Below are 21,873 nucleotides of genomic sequence, written 5' to 3' on the forward strand. Positions count from 1 at the left end.
CACACATCATGTATCACACGTCATGTATCACACATCATGTATCACACATCATATATCACACATCATGTATCACACATCATGTATCACACGTCATGTATCAAACATCATGTATCACACATCACGTATCACACATCATGTATCACACATCATGTATCACACATCATGTATCACACATCATGTATCACACATCATGTATCACACATCATATATCACACATCATGTATCACACATCATGTAGCACACATCATGTATCACACATCATGTATCACACATCATGTATCACACGTCATGTATCACACATCATGTATCACACATCATGTATCACACATCATGTATAACACATCATGTATCACACATCATGTATCACACATCAAGTATCACACATCATGTATCACACATCATATATCACACATCATGTATCACACATCATGTATCACACATCATGTATCACACGTCATGTATCACACATCATGTATCACACATCATGTATCACATATCATGTATCACACATCATGTATCACACATCATGTATCACACGTCATGTATCACACATCATGTATCACACATCATGTATCACATATCATGTATCACACATCATATATCACACATCATGTATCACACATCATGTATCACACATCATGTATCACACATCATGTATCAAACATCATGTATCACACATCATGTATCACACATCATGTATCACACATCATGTATCACACATCATGTATCACACATCATGTGTGAAACATCATGTATCACACATCATGTATCACACATCATGTATCACACATCATGTATCACACATCATATATCACACATCATATATCACACATCATGTATCACACATCATGTATCACACATCATGTGTCACACATCATATATCACACATCATGTATAACACATCATGTATCAAACATCATGTATCACACATCACGTATCACACATCATGTATCAAACATCATGTATCACACATCATGTATCACACATCATGTATCACACATCATGTATCAAACATCATGTATCACACATCATGTATCACACATCATGTATCACACATCATGTATCACACATCATGTATACCACATCATGTATCACACATCATATATCACACATCATGTATCACACATCATGTATCACACATCATGTATCACACATCATGTATTATACATCGTGTATACCACATCATGTATCACACATCATATATCACACATCATGTATCACACATCATGTATCACACGTCATGTATCAAACATCATGTATCACACATCACGTATCACACATCTTGTATCACACGTCATGTATCACACATCATGTATCACACGTCATGTATCACACATCATGTATCACACGTCATGTATCACACGTCATGTATCACACATCATGTATCACACGTCATGTATCACACATCATGTATCACACGTCATGTATCACACATCATGTATCACACATCATATATCACACATCATGTATCACACATCATGTATCACACGTCATGTATCAAACATCATGTATCACACATCACGTATCACACATCATGTATCACACATCATGTATCACACATCATGTATCACACATCATGTATCACACATCATGTATCACACATCATATATCACACATCATGTATCACACATCATGTAGCACACATCATGTATCACACATCATGTATCACACATCATGTATCACACGTCATGTATCACACATCATGTATCACACATCATGTATCACACATCATGTATAACACATCATGTATCACACATCATGTATCACACATCATGTATCACACATCATGTATCACACATCATGTATCACACATCATGTATCAAACATCATGTATCACACATCACGTATCACACATCATATATCACACATCATGTATAAAACATCATGTATCACACATCATGTGTCACACATCATGTATCACACGTCATGTATCACACATCATATATCACACATCATGTATCACACATCATATATCACACATCATGTATCACACATCATGTATCAAACATCATGTATCACACATCACGTATCACACATCATGTATCACACGTCATGTATCAAACATCATGTATCACACATCACGTATCACACATCATGTATCACACATCATGTATCACACATCATGTATCACACATCATGTATCACACATCATGTATCACACATCATATATCACACATCATGTATCACACATCATGTAGCACACATCATGTATCACACATCATGTATCACACATCATGTATCACACATCATGTATCACACGTCATGTATCACACATCATGTATCACACATCATGTATCACACATCATGTATCACACATCATGTATCACACATCATGTATCACACGTCATGTATCACACATCATGCATCACACATCATGTATCACACATCATGTATCACACATCATGTATCACACATCATGTATCACACATCATGTATCAAACATCATGTATCACACATCACGTATCACACATCATGTATCACACATCATGTGTCACACATCATGAATCACACATCATGTATCACACGTCATGTATCACACATCATGTATCACACATCATGTATCACACATCATATATCACACATCATGTATCACACATCATGTGTCACACATCATGTATCACACGTCATGTATCACACATCATGTATCACACATCATGTATCACACATCATATATCACACATCATGTATCACACATCATGTATCAAACATCATGTATCACACATCACATATCACACATCATGTATCACACATCATGTGTCACACATCATGTATCACACATCATGTATCACACGTCATGTATCACACATCATGTATCACACATCATGTATCACACATCATATATCACACATCGTTTATCACACATCATGTATCACACATCATGTATCACACATCATGTGTCACACATCATGTATCACACGTCATGTATCACACATCATGTATCACATATCATGTATCACACATCATGTATCACACATCATATATCACACATCATATATCACACGTCATGTATCACACATCATGTATCACACATCATGTATCACACATCATGTATCACACATCATATATCACACATCATGTATCAAACATCATGTATCACACATCATATATCACACATCATGTATCACACATCATGTATCACACATCATATATCACACATCATGTATCACACATCATATATCACACATCATGTATCAAACATCATGTATCACACATCATGTATCACACATCATGTATCACACATCATGTATCACACATCATGTGTCACACATCATCTATCACACGTCATGTATCACACATCATATATCACACATCATGTATCAAACATCATGTATCACACATCACATATCACACATCATGTATCACACATCATGTGTCACACATCATGTATCACACATCATGTATCACACATCATGTATCACACATCATGTATCACACATCATGTATCACACATCATATATCACACATCATGTATCACACATCATATATCACACATCATGTATCACACGTCATGTATCACACATCATGTATCACACATCATGTATCACACATCATGTATCACACATCATGTATCACACATCATGTATCACACATCATGTATCACACATCACGTATCACACATCATATATCACACATCATGTATAAAACATCACGTATCACACATCATGTGTCACACATCATGTATCACACGTCATGTATCACACATCATATATCACACATCATGTATCACACATCATATATCACACATCATGTATCACACATCATGTATCAAACATCATGTATCACACATCACGTATCACACATCATGTATCACACGTCATGTATCAAACATCATGTATCACACATCACGTATCACACATCATGTATCACACATCATGTATCACACATCATGTATCACACATCATATATCACACATCATGTATCACACATCATGTAGCACACATCATGTATCACACATCATGTATCACACATCATGTATCACACATCATGTATCACACGTCATGTATCACACATCATGTATCACACATCATGTATCACACATCATGTATCACACATCATGTATCACACATCATGTATCACACATCACGTATCATACATCATGTATCACACATCATGTGTCACACATCATGTATCACACATCATGTATCACACGTCATGTATCACACATCATGTATCACACATCATGTATCACACATCATATATCACACATCATGTATCACACATCATGTGTCACACATCATGTATCACACGTCATGTATCACACATCATGTATCACACATCATGTATCACACATCATATATCACACATCATGTATCACACATCATGTATCAAACATCATGTATCACACATCACGTATCACACATCATGTATCACACATCATGTGTCACACATCATGTATCACACATCATGTATCACACGTCATGTATCACACATCATGTATCACACATCATGTATCACACATCATATATCATACATCATGTATCACACATCATGTATCACACATCATGTATCACACATCATGTGTCACACATCATGTATCACACGTCATGTATCACACATCATGTATCACACATCATGTGTCATACATCATATATCACACATCATATATCACACATCATGTATCACACATCATGTATCAAACATCGTGTATCACACATCATGTGTCACACATCATGTATCACACATCATGTATCACACATCATATATCACACATCATGTATCACACATCATGTATCACACATCATATATCACACATCATATATCACACATCATGTGTCACACATCATGTATCACACATCATATATCACAAATCATGTATCACACATCATGTATCACACGTCATGTATCACAAATCATGTATCACACATCATGTATCACACATCATATATCACACATCATGTATCACACATCATGTATCAAACATCATGTATCACACATCATGTATCACACATCATGTATCACACATCATGTATCACACATCATGTATCACACATCATGTATCACACGTCATGTATCACAAATCATGTATCACACATCATGTATCACACATCATATATCACAAATCATGTATCACACATCATGTATCACACGTCATGTATCACAAATCATATATCATACATCATATATCACACATCATGTATCACACATCATGTATCAAACATCGTGTATCACACATCATGTGTCACACATCATGTATCACACATCATGTATCACACATCATATATCACACATCATGTATCACACATCATGTATCACACATCATATATCACACATCATATATCACACATCATGTGTCACACATCATGTATCACACATCATATATCACAAATCATGTATCACACATCATGTATCACACGTCATGTATCACAAATCATGTATCACACATCATGTATCACACATCATATATCACACATCATGTATCACACATCATGTATCAAACATCATGTATCACACATCATGTATCACACATCATATATCACACATCATATATCACACATCATGTGTCACACATCATGTATCACACATCATATATCACAAATCATGTATCACACATCATGTATCACACGTCATGTATCACAAATCATGTATCACACATCATGTATCACACATCATATATCACACATCATGTATCACACATCATGTATCAAACATCATGTATCACACATCATGTATCACACATCATGTATCACACATCATATATCATGTATGACCACATGGTGGCGATAGTTTCAAAGAACTATGAAGTTGTTGCAGGTATGACCACATGGTGGCGATAGAGTGCAGTGGGCGAACTGCAGATGGGAACTACTTCAACATGAGAGGAATAAACATCAAACATGTTGTGAACTCAATTGATGACTTGTTTATTGCTGCAGACAAGCTGGCAGGTATGACAACAACAGGTATGTCACACCTGAGAGACATGGCACACACCAACAACAGGTATGTCACACCTGAGAGACATGGCACACACCAACAACAGGTATGTCACACCTGAGAGACATGGCACACACCAACAACAGGTATGTCACACCTGAGAGACATGGCACACACCAACAACAGGTATGTCACACCTGAGAGACATGGCACACACCAACAACAGGTATGTCACACCTGAGAGACATGGCACACACCAACAACAGGTATGTCACACCTGAGAGACATGGCACACACCAACAACAGGTATGTCACACCTGAGAGACATGGCACACACCAACAACAGGTATGTCACACCTGAGAGACATGGCACACACCAACAACAGGTATGTCACACCTGAGAGACGTGGCACACACCAATAACAGGTATGTCACACCTGAGAGACATGGCACACACCAACAACAGGTATGTCACACCTGAGAGACATGGCACACACCAACAACAGGTATGTCACACCTGAGAGACATGGCACACACCAACAACAGGTATGTCACACCTGAGAGACGTGGCACACACCAATAACAGGTATGTCACACCTGAGAGACATGGCACACACCAACAACAGGTATGTCACACCTGAGAGACATGGCACACACCAACAACAGGTATGTCACACCTGAGAGACATGGCACACACCAACAACAGGTATGTCACACCTGAGAGACGTGGCACACACCAACAACAGGTATGTCACACCTGAGAGACATGGCACACACCAACAACAGGTATGTCACACCTGAGAGACATGGCACACACCAACTACTCAACAACAGGTATGTAACATTGGTATATTGATCCAGATCATGTAGCAACATAACCCAAATAGCCCAATGGTTAAGGCTGCTGCCTCTCACACGGTACTACTGGGTTCAAATCCACAAGATCTTTTTTTTTTGTTTCATCTCTATCATTGTTAAATGATTGCATTTGTATATGAGTGAAAATCATGTCTTGATGGAACCCAGGATACCTCAATGGTCAACACTGTGAGCTTCAAATATGGGGGTACTGGGTTTGAATCCCAATTGGTTTGATATGTAACTTCAGTTCAAAATTGAGCTCCACCTCAATCGTAGTTTACTGGGACAGATGTCACGATTCCATTAATGAAGGAGCCAGACTACACTTCCAACAAGACTCAGGATAGCTCAATGGTTAACACTGCTGCCTCTCATGCAGAACTACTGGGTTCAAATCCATTTGTAGGAAGAGCTAGTTTTTTGTTTTGCCTTGATCATAGTTCACTGATTACATTTGTATATGAGTGAAAAACAATACTTAGTGGGACCTGTGATAGCTCAATGGTTAACACTGCTGCCTCACACGCAGTACTACTGGGTTCAAATCCACATCTGGGAAGTTCTTGTTCTTTGTTTTGCCTGATCATAGTTCACTGATAAAATTTGTATATGAGCGAAAACCAAACTTTGTTGGGACCCAGGATAGCTCAATGGTCAACACTGTGGGCTCCTAATACAGGAGTAGTGAGTTCAAATCCCATACATGGAGTCAGTAATTTGGCAGTATGGCGTCAAGACGACATACATTGTGGGCTGCTTCTTCTCCCCCACACAGACTAATGTTATGTGCTACTTCTTTGACTAACATATAGTTGAAAAATTAAGTCAACACTAAAGCTAATAATAATCCAAAATAAAATGTCAAATAGTCAATGATGACACCTCAGGGGTTACCTGTGTGTGTGTGTGTGTGTGTGTGTGAGAATGAGTGCGCGTGTGTGTGTGTGTGTGTGTGTGTGCGAGTGAGTGTAACTCCTGAGGTGGGTGGGAATAGGATAAATAAAGAGCGTTGACCAATGAGCTCTCCTGGGTACAAATAAAATAAAATAGGTTAATTGTAATTGGAAAAAAAAAAAGTAAATTAAATTATTATTTCTAACATTACATGGGAGAAATGACACAGTTACAATGTTTGTCAACTTGCAGCCTCCAGCTGATCTTTTAAATTACACATTGACCCAGGCAGGAGTCGAACCCCACACTCTTCAACAAGAGTCAGCAGTCTCAACCACTGGGCTATCCTGGGTCTTGATGACACAATTTTTTTTCATACACAAATGTAATCGAGGACTGATGGCCCAGTAAAGTTTGATGAGGTAGAACAAAATACAGTCAACCTGAGTGGGATTTGAACCTAGTACCTTCCATTCCGAGTCAGATGTCTTAACCCCTGGTCTATCCTGGGTCTTGTGAATACAAGATTGTGTTCTATACACAAATGTAATCGAGGACTCCTGGCTCAGTAAAGTATGACAAGCTTAAACAATATTTTGTCAACATGAGTGGGATTCGAACCCAGTACCTGTCATTCAGAGTCAGCAGTCTTAACCACTGGGCTATCCTGGGTCTTGATGAGACAATTTATTTTCATACACAAATGTAATCGAGGACTGTGGCCCAGTAAAGTTTGATGAGGTAAAACAAAATACAGTCAACCTGAGTGGGACTTGAACCCAGTACATTTCATTCCTAGTCAGATGTCTTAACCCCTGGTCTATCCTGGGTCTTGTGAAGAGAAGATTGTGTTCTATACACAAATGTAATCGAGGACTCCTGGCTCAGTAAAGTATGACAAGCTTAAACAATATTTTGTCAACATGAGTGGGATTCGAACCCAGTACCTGTCATTCAGAGTCAGCAGTCTTAACCACTGGGCTATCCTGGGTCTTGATGAGACAATTTATTTTCATACACAAATGTAATCGAGGACTGTGGCCCAGTAAAGTTTGATGAGGTAAAACAAAATACAGTCAACCTGAGTGGGACTTGAACCCAGTACATTTCATTCCTAGTCAGATGTCTTAACCCCTGGTCTATCCTGGGTCTCTTGAAGAGAAGATTGTGTTCTATACACAAATGTAATCGAGGACTCCTGGCTCAGTAAAGTATGACAAGCTTAAACAAAATTTGGTCAACATGAGTGGGATTTGAACCCAGTACCTGTCATTCAGAGTCAGCGGTCTTAACCACTGCGCTATCCTGGGTCTTGATGAGATATTTTTTTTTTCATACACAAATGTAATCGAGGACTGATGGCCCAGTAAAGTTTGATGAGGTAGAACAAAATGCAGTCAACCTGAGTGGGACTTGAACCCAGTACTTTTCATTCCGAGTCAGATGTCTTAACACCTGGTCTATCCTGGGTCTCGTGAAGAGGAGATTATGTTCTATACACAAATGTAATCGAGGACTCCTGGCTCAGTAAAGTATGACAAGCTTAAACTAAATTTTGTCAACATGAGTGGGATTCGAACCCAGTACCTGTCATTCAGAGTCAGCAGTCTTAACCACTGCGCTATCCTGGGTCTTGATGAGATATTTTTTTTTCATACACAAATGTAATCGAGGACTGATGGCCCAGTAAAGTTTGATGAGGTAGAACAAAATGCAGTCAACCTGAGTGGGACTTGAACCCAGTACTTTTCATTCCGAGTCAGATGTCTTAACACCTGGTCTATCCTGGGTCTCGTGAAGAGGAGATTATGTTCTATACACAAATGTCATCGAGGACTCCTGGCTCGATAAAGTATGACAAGCTTAAACTAAATTTTGTCAACATGAGTGGGATTCGAACCCAGTACCTGTCATTCAGAGTCAGCAGTCTTAAACACTGGGCTATCCCTGGTCCTGTGAAGAGAGGATTTATTTCCATACACAAATGTTATCTACGACCCCTGACTCACTGGAGTAAGATGAGGTGGAAAAAATACTGCTGACCGGAGTGGGGTTTGAACTCTGTACAGTTTGTTCCCATGCAACAGTCTTAACCACTAGGCTACTTTCAGTCTTGTAAAGGTAGGATTTTAGTCCATACACAAATGTAATCGACGACTCCCGGCCTTAGTAAAGTATGATGAGGTAAAAAAAAAAATACTATCAACCAGAGTGAGGTTTGAACTCGGTACTTTTCATTCAAAGTCAGCAGACTCAACCCCTAGTCTACCCTGGGTCTTGTGACAATAAGATTGTGTTCCATACATACATGTAATCGAGGACTCCTGGCTCTGTAAAGTATAATGAGGTTGGGAATGGGTGAAAAAAATAGAATATTAATATAAAATAAAATATACTAAAAAAAAAATGGTCTAAACCTGGGCCCTGGAGAAGGGGTCCAGACTGAGGCCAAGGGAAAAAACAACAACAACTCATAGCCATAGTACACATCCCTCTCACATGTGTGTAAGAGGTAAACATCAAAGAAGACAAAGGACATGAAAGACATTAAAGCAGCGGATACAAGCAGACACTTCTACATCCAGCTATGAATAACAACTAAAAGAAACATAGACACTGTGGTGGTCTCTGCGCTGTTCCACACCATCGTCCACTGGGGTGGAGGGAGCGTGGCCACAGCAAAAATGTGCTTGCTCATCTGTTGCTTAATCTCGAATCTTGAGAACGTTTTGAGCTTCTCATATCTGTCTCATTTTGTGATCAATTGCTTCTCCTTTATTGCTCCTAAGGGACCCTTAGGAGCAATAAAGAAGCTAAAAAGAGACAAGACGTCACTGAGACAAAGGAGGTTGATTTGAGACAACCCTTTGAGCAATATTTGAGAAGTGGGATACACTGACGAGAGCTCCATTGTTCTCAATCATGTCTCATTTATTTGGAAGGATGATCAAAAGAGAAAGAAATGAGATGTGTGAGCAATAAAAGAGATCTTATGTATGTCTTTTTCATGTCTTGATTATTTCTCTTCAATTTATTATCATATCTCAAATTTGAGAATCATGAGAACAAATTGAGAGTGCAATTTAAATATTCATCTGACTTCATTAGAAATAACACTAAACAAATACTCAAATATTGAAAGGTGTATCACTTTATTTTAAAATATAATTTAAAAATAGATGAAATAACAAAATGTAAATGTAGTAAATTAGTACATACATCATGTACATATTGTCATTAACAATACTTAAAACAACATAGAAAACAATATAGAGAAAAGAAAACAAATACAAAAATAAATGAATTTGACCTGAAGTACTCACTTTGTTATTGTGAAAAAGTCAGGTGTAGTTTTTTGAACTCCTTGTTGAGCAAAGCAGGTACCTTAGTTCAAAAAACACTTGACTTCATCTCAGTAAGAAGGTGAGTAAATGACAACATTTCCATTTTTGAAATATTCCAAGCAAAAACTGAAATACATTTATAAAATTGTAACCGTGCTGTCTGGAACTGGTCTACATACCAAAAAATAATCACACATTGAAAAGCAGGGATTCTTAACATTTTTAACCTTGGGGCACGACCAACTTTTCCACCACAGAGGGGTCTCAGAATGTTCCACTACAGAGGGGTCTGGGGCCAAATGAAATATAAACACTGAATGAGTCCTTCTACACTAAAGTGGATTACAAGCGAGTACCATTGCGGCCCATATGGACGGACCACAGCTAAGAAACAGATATTTATTGGCGGCTTCCAAGGGGTACTCGCAGCCAAACAGTGGGCCCCAGCCCTAGGATTAAGAAACACTGTTGTAAACAATAGAACAGCCTCCTGCCATAACAATAGAACATTTGCTACACAAATGATCATTGAAACATGTTGAAATTGGTTACAAAAGCTACTAATATACCTGATTATGTAAGCAGTAACGTACTGCGTCATTTTTTGGGGGATTTGGAAACAACTTTGAACTGTAAAAGGATATTAGCCGCTAGCTTGTTAGTGAGGTTGCATCACTGCCAAATTTGCTTGGCACAGCACAGCTCAATATGCATTATCACAGTATAACCTGGTACTAAAAGCTACATCATAGGGCCATTTTTGACAACATATACTGCGCAAACCTAGACCAAAATATTGAACATCCTACCATAGAATGAACTTGACAGGTACAAGGGCCTACTTCAAACCCTCTCTGGCCTGACTTTTGTTTACCAAAGCTTTCTTGAGCTTGACCTCCTCAATATCGTCCCAATCAGGAAGGGTACTGCATCTCAGGACATACGCTGCAAGGCAAGAACATAATCATCAGCCATTCGTCATTTTGCCACATCAGTTTCTACAGCTATCAATCAATCAATGTTTATTTATATAGCCCCAAATCACCAATGTCTCAAAGGACTGCACAAATCATTACGACTACAACATCCTCGGAAGAACCCACAAAAGGGCAAGGAAAACTCACACCCAGTGGGCAGGGAGAATTCACATCCAGTGGGACGCCAGTGACAATGCTGACTATGAGAAACCTTGGAGAGGACCGAAAGCAATGGATGTGGAGCGGGTCTAACATGATACTGTGAAAGTTCAATCCATAGTGGCTCCAACACAGCCGCGAGAGTCCCGTCCACAGGAAACCATCTCAAGCGGATCAGCAGCGTAGAGATGTCCCCAACCGATACACAGGCGAGCGGTCCATCCTGGGTCTCGACTCTGGACAGCCAGTACTTCATCCATGGTCATCGGACCGGACCCCCTGTGGAGGGGGGGACATAGGAGAAAGAAAAGAAGCGGCAGATCAACTGGTCTAAAAAGGAGGTCTATTTAAAGGCTAGAGTATACAGATGAGTTTTAAGGTGAGACTTAAATGCTTCTACTGTATCAAATCTATGCAATGCAATAACAATAATAATGCAAATCAAATGTAATGCTTTTTAATGCCATTTTGTTGCTACTTCAAAAAATGTAATGCCCATGTGCGACTGCATTTAGTTGTTTTTTTTACATCATCAAAAGCTTCCAATGATCTGTATACACACAGTTGCAAGCATTAGACAAGTAAATGAGTTGAAAAGTTGACATGAACTGTTACTATCTAGTGTATTAGAATTGGATTACAAAGCTGTTTCATTGGAGAATGTATTTTTATTGATTTATTTTTGTGGAGTAGCATCTGGTGTTTTGACTGTGTGCGTGGCCGTAGACAATCGCTCATTAAAAGGTTCGACTATCCAAAATATTAAAGGAGAACTGCACTTAAAGCCTCTAAACAAACATCCCATTCTGCATCAGATGATCAATATAATATACCCATTAGCCATTTATTTAGTTGTGTCTGTTTGAAACATGCTGTAAGTATATATATATATATATATATATATATATATATATATATATTCTCTGAAATGATGACTTATAACAGCCACAAAGCATTTTTAATCAGGATACAATTTGTTTTCAAATAGTTCAAAGGTTTTATGGAAAAATAAATGAACATCATACTAGGATTGCAAATGATGCATGTGTTTGGAAATGGATGATGGATTTAAACATTTGAGAAAAATACAGAATAATATTGGTAAAAATGCCAATCAAATGCATTTGAAAAAAGCTATAGCAATGAAACATATTGCATTTCTTGTATTTACACCCTCTCTGTTGTTTCAAATGTTTACAGTAAACAGCAAGTATGTATCAAGTGTCCGGCAGCTGAAGGAACTTGTATTCATTTATTGTGGGAATGTCAGAGAATGAAATAGTTGTGGTCTGCTGTGAAAATGGCCTCTTTTGTCCATCCTAGGCTAGCGTAGATCACTTGAGGGAATTGCGTCACAACAGTTGCTAATGTTAGGCAAGTTAGCTCATATGTGTTGAAGTGGAGATGATTGAAATAAACGACTCCGTGTCGGCTCAGCTTCTCCATTATCCTGACATGGTGTCACAGTTAAGGACTACACGCCTACAGTGACCAAAGAATGGAAAAGTTGATGTTTCATTTTGCTTGATTGAAGCAGTGCTTTTGTCGTGTTCCCACCTTACAATACCTCTTGTATGCAGTTCAAAAAAGAAACGACTGTAACCTTCTTAAGTTCATTTTCCTTTACCGTTTGACATATTGACTGTCCGCCATGTCCTACAATCATATTCCCTTTTTTAAATGCCTCATTTAATGCTTTTTTATTGCCCTTTAAAGCCTTCATTTAGGCAAAACCATTAATACACACAACCACACTTCAAGTTGATGGACATCAGACTATATTGCTCATCATAACGCTAGTTTGGAGTGGATAACAAATTGTAATGATGTAACATTCAGTTATGCTTCCAGTCTGCTGTAATCGAAAAGGGATCAACATTTCTCATATTGAACTTCTATTTCATTATTGTGACCCAATTTTGGCCTGAAAACACCCTCTGTTTGGGAAAACTTACTAAGGATTCCTTCCACTTTTTTCCGCTTAAGGATGCGCTTTGGTGTTCCTGCAGGTTTGTTTCCAGGGCGTCAAAAAGGGACAGCATTTTGACACGTAGAAAAAAGAGGTCCAAATAAAGGCATACATTTGGGCTCTGCAGCATGTCTCATGGCAGCAAGGCGGAACAATGATATGAATACGCCGCTCTCAGGAAAGAGCTCTTGCTGGCCCGATTGTTGAGGAGGGCCGTCGCTGTATTTGTCTCCAACCAAGTCGCAGAGAGTTTGAAGTACTCTGACTTGGACCGGATCTGAAAGGGAAAAAAGAGCACAAACAATAGCAGAAGGAGAAAATGTGTTCAAAGTTGAAGTCAACAAAACAATGACATCATGAATGCTACTTACCTATTTTCAAGAGGACTTCTTCAATTCCTTCTTTTTCTGCCCACATTTTTTCCATCACATGGCGTCCATGATTTTTCTGCCTGTGGTTGATAACAGATAGTGTCCTCAATAGATGGGTTGCCTGCATCTCTCCTGTCTGGTGCCAGGAAAGCTGCCTTTTTATTCTCAGGTGGATTCAGGTAGCAAGCTATTGTGTACGCCGGGTGAAGGACCATAGGTGTGGACATTTGGTGATGGGCCAGCGGTGTGGGGATGGGAGGGGTGTACATGCATGGGCTGCCCGGCGGCCGGGCAGACCCTCGCTGCTGTTGCCCGGAGGGCAACAGCATGCATGGGCTGCCCGGCGGCCGGGCAGACCCTCGCTGCTGTTGCCCGGAGGGCAACAGCATGCATGGGCTGCCCGGCGGCCGGGCAGACCCTCGCTGCTGTTGCCCGGAGGGCAACAGCATGCATGGGCTGCCCGGCGGCCGGGCAGACCTTCGCTGCTGTTGCCCGGGCTCCTTGTGTTTTCTTTCTACTTACTAAATATATCATTTCTGTTCCAAACAGCATCCCTGATGTCAACGGCGACATTTGATGATTATTTGAAAAATTAAAAATCCTTCGGTATAGGCATCTTTGGCAGGAGGTGTCTTCTGCCAAGGCATTTACTCTCCTGAAAGAATAAATAAAGTAGTATCTAATCTAAATTTATTGATGTCTTGGACAATTTTTCAATCGGTGGAGAATTATTGAAGTAATAACAGGTTGAAATGACAAATTGTAATACGGAATTTCGGGAAAACAGAGAATTTTTCCACTTCTTATGCAGAAGAAAGCTTCGACGGTGGAACAGTTAAAACGCGTTGAAAAATGTGGAAGGTGTAGTCGCCAGAAAAAGCTATAGCACAAGTATTGTGCGGCTGAATCAAGTTCGTTTTTGGGAATTTTTGCGTAAGGCCCCCCCCTTACGACATTCTCGAGAATTTTTTTTTTCCAAAAATATGCATTTTCTGCCCTTTTTGGGTTTTATCGGCACTTCTGAAGAGGTTTTGAGACATTTCCTACAACTATAGCACAAGTATTGTGCGGCTGAAGCAAGTTCGTTTTTGGGGATTTTTGCGTAAGGCCCCCCCCCCCCCCCCTTACGACATTTTCGAGAAAAAACGTTTTCCAAAAATATGCATTTTCTGCCCTTTTTGGATTTTGTCGGCACTTCTGAAGAGGTTTTGAGACATTTCCTACAACTATAGCACAAGTATTGTGCGGCTGAAGAAAGTTCGAAGGTGGAATGGTTTGAATAGGTTAAAACTTCGAAATGTTGTATTGTTGTATCTTTATTTGTCATTATTTATTTTTTATTAAACATTAAAAACTAGATGAGGCGATTCCTGAAGGAATTGCGTGTGATTGCTCCAATGCTGATGATGAACTGAAATCCCGGAATTATTTTAGCATTGTTGAAATCAAGCACACAATTCCTGAAGAGTCTGAAAATGTTGAAGTTGGAACAGTTGGAGTCAGACGGAATAAGAGGAACTTTGAAGGATGTCCCATTGATTTCAATAGGAATTTCCCCAAAACTTAGTCCATGAGTACTGTGCTTACCAGCAACATTAGCAATGACCTGCTAGTCGTTATAGTTGTTCAACCAACCCTTTTAAGTTACGGTTTGGTAGTTAACATGGACTACGATTGAAACCGTGATTCAGGATGGTGTGTGGAAAAGTTAAATTCCTGTGTCAAATGTCCAGACCACAAACAACAAGATTAAATAAATGTCTGTTGAAAAGTAATACTGAATTTGTCATTTGACTGGGGGATCTGTTTGATTGATTTGTCAAAAAGTCTTTGACAGTAAAGAAGACTGCCTATGTCCAGTGTAGATTAAAGTCTTGACATTACCTGACCTGTGTGATTGTTAGTGATGGGTTGATGAGGCGTTGCACAGCCTTTTGACACATTTATAGACAGTATTGATCCTGTGTCACTAAATACTGACATCTGCTGGACATTAAAATTCCCTACAGGAAATCTATGGACCAACTCAACTGACACTGATTTTATGACCTAGTATATACAATAATATAAACCAAGTCATTGAATTTCATTTAGGATTATTTCATAAAAAAACTGTAGTAGTTAACATAAAAACTATAGTAGTTAATAACATAAAATTGTTGTAGTTAACATAAAAACGATAGTAATTAACATAAGAAACGATAGTAGTTAACATAAAACTATAGTAAACATAAAAACAATAGGAGTTAACTTCAAAAGTCTAGTAGTTAATAACAAAACTATAGTAGTTAACATAAAACTATTATTTCACACAAAACTATAGTAGTTAAAAACTATCATAGTTAGCATAACTAATAGTTAATAACAAAACTATAGTAATTAATAACATACTGTCAAGCTATAGTAGTTAATAACATAAAATGTATAATAGTTAACATAAAACTATAGTAGTTAAAAACAAAACTATTCAATAGTAGTTGATATAAAAACGATAGTAGTTTACAGAAAAACGATAGTAGTTAACATAAAAAAATGTAATAGTTAACATAAAAACTATGAGTTAACTTAAAAAGTCTATAATTAATAACAAAACTCTAGTAGTTAACATAAAAACTATAGTAGTTAATAACATAAAATGTACAATAGTTAACATAAAACTATAGTAGTTAAAAACAAAACTATACAATATTAGTTGATATAAAACGATAGTAGTTAAGATAAAAACGATAGTAGTTAACATAAAAAATGTAATAGTTAACATAAAAACTATAGGAGTTAACTTAAAAAGTCTAGTAGTTAATAACAAAACTATAGTAGTTAACATAAAAACTATAGTAGTTAATAACATAAAATTGTTGTAGTTAACATAGAAACGATAGTAATTAACATAAAAACGATAGTAGTTAACATAAAACTATAGTAAACATAAAAACTATAGGAGTTAACTTCAAATGTCTAGTAGTTAATAACAAAACTATAGTAGTTAACATAAAACTATATTATTTCACACAAAACTATAGTAGTTAACAAAAACTATCATAGTTAGCAAAACTAATAGTTAATAACAAAACTATAGTAAATAATAACATACTGTCAAGCTATAGTAGTTAATAACATAAAATGTATAATAGTTAACATAAAACTATAGTAGTTAAAAACAAAACTATACAATAGTAGTTGATATAAAAACGATAGTAGTTAACAAAAACGATAGTAGTTAAAATAAAAAAAATTTAATAGTTAACATAAAAACTATAGGAGTTAACTTAAAAAGTCTAGTAGTTAATAACAAAACTATAGTAGCTAACATAAAAACTATAGTAGTTAATATAAAATGTAAAATAGTTAACATAAAACTATAGTAGTTAAAAACAAAACTATACAATAGTAGTTGATATAAAAACGATAGTAGTTAACATAAAAACGATAGTAGTTAACATAAAAAATGTAATAGTTAACATAAAAACTATAGGAGTTAACTTAAAAAGTCTAGTAGTTAATAACAAACCTATAGTACTTAACATAAAAACTATAGTAGTTAATAACATAAAATTGTTGTAGTTAACATAAAAACGATAGTAATTAACACAAAAAACGATAGCAGTTAACATAAAACTATAGTAAACATAAAAACTTGGAGTCAACTCAAAAAATATTTTAGTTAATAACAAAACTGTAGTAGTTAACATAAAACTATATTATTTCACATAAAACTATAGTAGTTAACAAAAACTATAGTAGTTAACATAAAAACAATAGTAGTTGAAAACAAAATTTTAGTAGTTAAAACTATAGCAGTTAACATAAAAACTATAACAATTAATAAAACTAGAGTAGTTAATAACAAAACTGTAGTAGTTAACATAAAACTACAGTAGTTATTAACATAAAAACTATAGTAGTAAACATAAATCTATAGTAGTTAACATAAAAACTATAGTAGTTAATAACATAAAAACTATAGTAGTTAATCACATAAAAACGATAGTAGTTAACATAAAACTACAGTAGTTATTAACATAAAAACTATAGTAGTAAACATAAATCTATAGTAGTTAACATAAAAACTATAGTAGTTAATAACAAAAAACTATAGTAGTTAACATAAAAGCTATTGCAATTAATAACATAAAGCTATAGTAGTTAATAACCAGAGGTGGGTAGAGGAGCCAGAAATTGTACTCAAGTAAGAGTACTGTTACTTTACAGATGTATTACTCAAGTAAAAGTAAGGAGTAGTCACCCAAATATTTACTTGAGTAAAAGTAAAAAGTATGTTGTGAAAAAACTACTCAAGTACTGAGTAACTGATGAGTAACCTGTTCCTTTAATGATGACGGCAACAAGTAATGCACAAAAACATAAAAATAGCAATAAGCAAATTCAGAGCCAGGAATATCTCTTAAGCAACTAAAACAATGATATATATTAAATAATAGTACATTAAAATAAGGCACAATAAATTAACATTGATTGAGACTTTTATTATTAGATAGCACAGTACAGTACATATTTTGTACAATTGAGCACTAAATGGTAACACCCCAATAAGTTTTTCAAGGTGTTTAAGTCGGGTCATGTGACCGCCTGGCTCTGTTTGATTGGTCCAAGGTCACCAGTGACTGCATGTGATTGGTGAAACGCTGGCATGTGTAGATTCTACTTGGAAAAACCAAAACAAACATTAACAGATCCATTCCAAAAAAGTAGCGAGTAGCGAGCTGAATGTAGATAAATGGATTGGAGTAAAAGTAGCCTTTCTTCTCTATAAATATACTCAAGTAAAAGTAAAAGTATGTTGGTAGAAGTACAATGGATCCCAAAAGTTACTCAAGTAGATGTAACGGAGTAAATGTAGCGCGTTACTACCCACCTCTGATTATATTAGACTACAATTATTTAACATCAGATATTCTACTCAGAAATATTTATGGAGGAACATTTTGTGTGTTTTCCCTTGAACAAAAAGTTGTTTTAATGACAAAAAATACAATCGAATGAAAATCTATAATTAACTAACTATAATTACATCTGAAGTTGATTTAGATGTGTGTATTTTATATATATATCAAATAGAATGGACTTTGTCATTTTATTTGCATATAAAGAGATGAAGGACTCCAACATAAGGTACAGTAGTGAGAACAAATATGGGCAGAAGAGGTAATAAAGGAAGAACTAACAATTGAAATAAACAGACTACTATCCAATCAAAATAATGAGCAATCCTGTACAATATACAACATTTTATAGGAATACAAAATACTGTACAATACACAGAACAAGACAAGAGTACCCAAGTAATAAATAACAATCATTGTCGGACATATTGCACTGGAAAGGTAGTATTGTAGGATATTGGATAGGGCTGATTTATTATTATTATTATTATAAGTTAGAGTTCAACATGGTGAAAGCTCTGGTAAAGAAGCTGTCTCTAAGCCTGTTTGTTCTGCATCTGATCATGTGGAAGCCATACATCCATATATATATATATATATATATATATATATATATATATATATATTAGGACTGGGCAACGATTAAAAATGTTAATTGAAGTTAATCGCACTATTTCTCAGATTAATCGCGATTAACTGCATTGTATACGCAAAGCCCAATAATGAATTCAAAAGTAGTGTGTAGTGCACCTTTATTGGAATATTCTCCCACATGAACAAAAGCGCCAAAAATGTTGTTGTGCAAACACAATTTAAATCAGTCCTTGTTAAACAGTAGCAGTTAAATAGCATATTTGATGAAAATCAACTCCAAAAATGTCAATACAAACATTTAAGCTTATTGCCACTGCCAGGGTATTTAAGTTATCCTGTTTGTTATGGAAAATAAATATAATCTACATACAAATCTCTGAGCCACAATCATAACATCTGAACAGGCAATTTCTGAGGTAACAGCAGAAACATTTTTTTTTATCAGGGATCTTATGTTTAAAAAACCTATATTATAGGTAGTGGGCTGTTTTAGGGAATTTTGGATCAAATGATCCGTAGTAGCAATATTAATAATGTTGTGTTTATTCTGCGTAGTGCACTTAAAATAATTATGACCATATCTAGGAATTGATATGATGGGAATTTTGCTTGGTGCTTTGATAAACTGAAGGCATCATATACATGGTACTATATTGTGATGTTATGAGCCAGGGAATAAAAGAACTACCCTACCCAGCATGCAACAGGAGTGAGGAGCATGTATAGGTTGTGTCGCCATGACGGCATCTTGTATGTTGTGATATGCACGCTCTGAAAGCAAACGTTAAGAACTCAGCCAACACTCCTGGTCTGCATTATTCATAAATAGACAGACAACACATATACTCCGCTGCTTCACAGGCCGCTGGATGTAGCCGGCAAAGTATTCCCATGCTAGCTAGCCGCTCTAGCAAGCACGCCTCATTCAGTCCAAAACGGCCCGATCTATCCACATCCAGAATTGTCTGGCGGTCGTAAGTGATCCCGGAGTGACCACGCTGTAAGCCAGCCAGGACATTTGCAGAATTGTCCGGTATTTTTGCCAAATGTTCCATCTTTACCAAGAGCCCCTCCACGCCGAAGTACATCCGGGAGATGCCATCTTGTGAAGAAAAGGCGTTAACAAAATAAAAGCATGTAAACAACATACGCTAATGTGCGATAAAATAATTGTCGGCATTAATAGATTGAGGAGTTAACGCGTAATTAACGCATTAATTTGCCCACCCCTAATATATATATATATATATATATATATATATATATATATATATATATATATATATATATAAAGATGATTTGTAGCTGGTTCACTAAAATGATCAGGGATTCAAATCAAATATTCCATCTTAAATATATTTGGAGGAACATTTTGCGTATTTTTGTGTGTTTCCTGTAAAATGAATTACAAATTAAATATTCCCCTCAAGGTGATATATATAATGCATATTTCTTCCATGAACAAAACATAAAAGGCATAAAGCAAAAATATTAAAACCTTATATTGACGGAGCCAACGTTAGATAAGAATTTAAGCATTAAAAAAACACTTTAATGACTGAGACACCTTTGGGTCCTCGGGGCAAAACTTGAGGGAAGCCTTGAAGCTTACAAAAAAAAATAATAATAATAAATAAAAAACATTGGTTTTGAAAATGAAAAAGTTTGAGATGCTTTGATTTCTAAAAAGGTTTAGAGAGCCCTAGTTTAAGTTCCTGTTTCTATGAGCCAACATTTGACTTCCTGGCATAAACAACACATGACTACTGCTGTTATTAGCATCATTATTAATATTATTATCATGATCTATTTCATTCTTTTCTCCCTTCCTTGCACACAAACTGTAGCATCATGTGTGCACACTTCCTGCTCGCACTCTAAATGTTGTTTTACACTTAAGCAGACACCCGCGGGATCATTAGTCTGATT

At 36.5% G+C, this 21,873-nt stretch overlaps 1 long non-coding RNA gene across 1 annotated transcript; it reads right to left on the reverse strand.

The window, feature by feature from the left end:
• Window positions 1-13,516: 13,516 nt before the first annotated feature.
• On the reverse strand, window positions 13,517-14,711 carry LOC133547378 (uncharacterized). Its single transcript, XR_009805475.1, has 2 exons — window positions 14,450-14,711; window positions 13,517-14,355 (listed from the first exon to the last, which is right to left on the reverse strand). It is a non-coding gene; the product is annotated as an uncharacterized LOC133547378 (long non-coding RNA).
• Window positions 14,712-21,873: the final 7,162 nt, after the last annotated feature.

The sequence above is a fragment of the Nerophis ophidion genome, unplaced genomic scaffold (genome assembly GCF_033978795.1).
Source record: "Nerophis ophidion isolate RoL-2023_Sa unplaced genomic scaffold, RoL_Noph_v1.0 HiC_scaffold_92, whole genome shotgun sequence".
In the NCBI taxonomy this organism is placed as follows: Eukaryota; Metazoa; Chordata; class Actinopteri; order Syngnathiformes; family Syngnathidae; genus Nerophis; species Nerophis ophidion.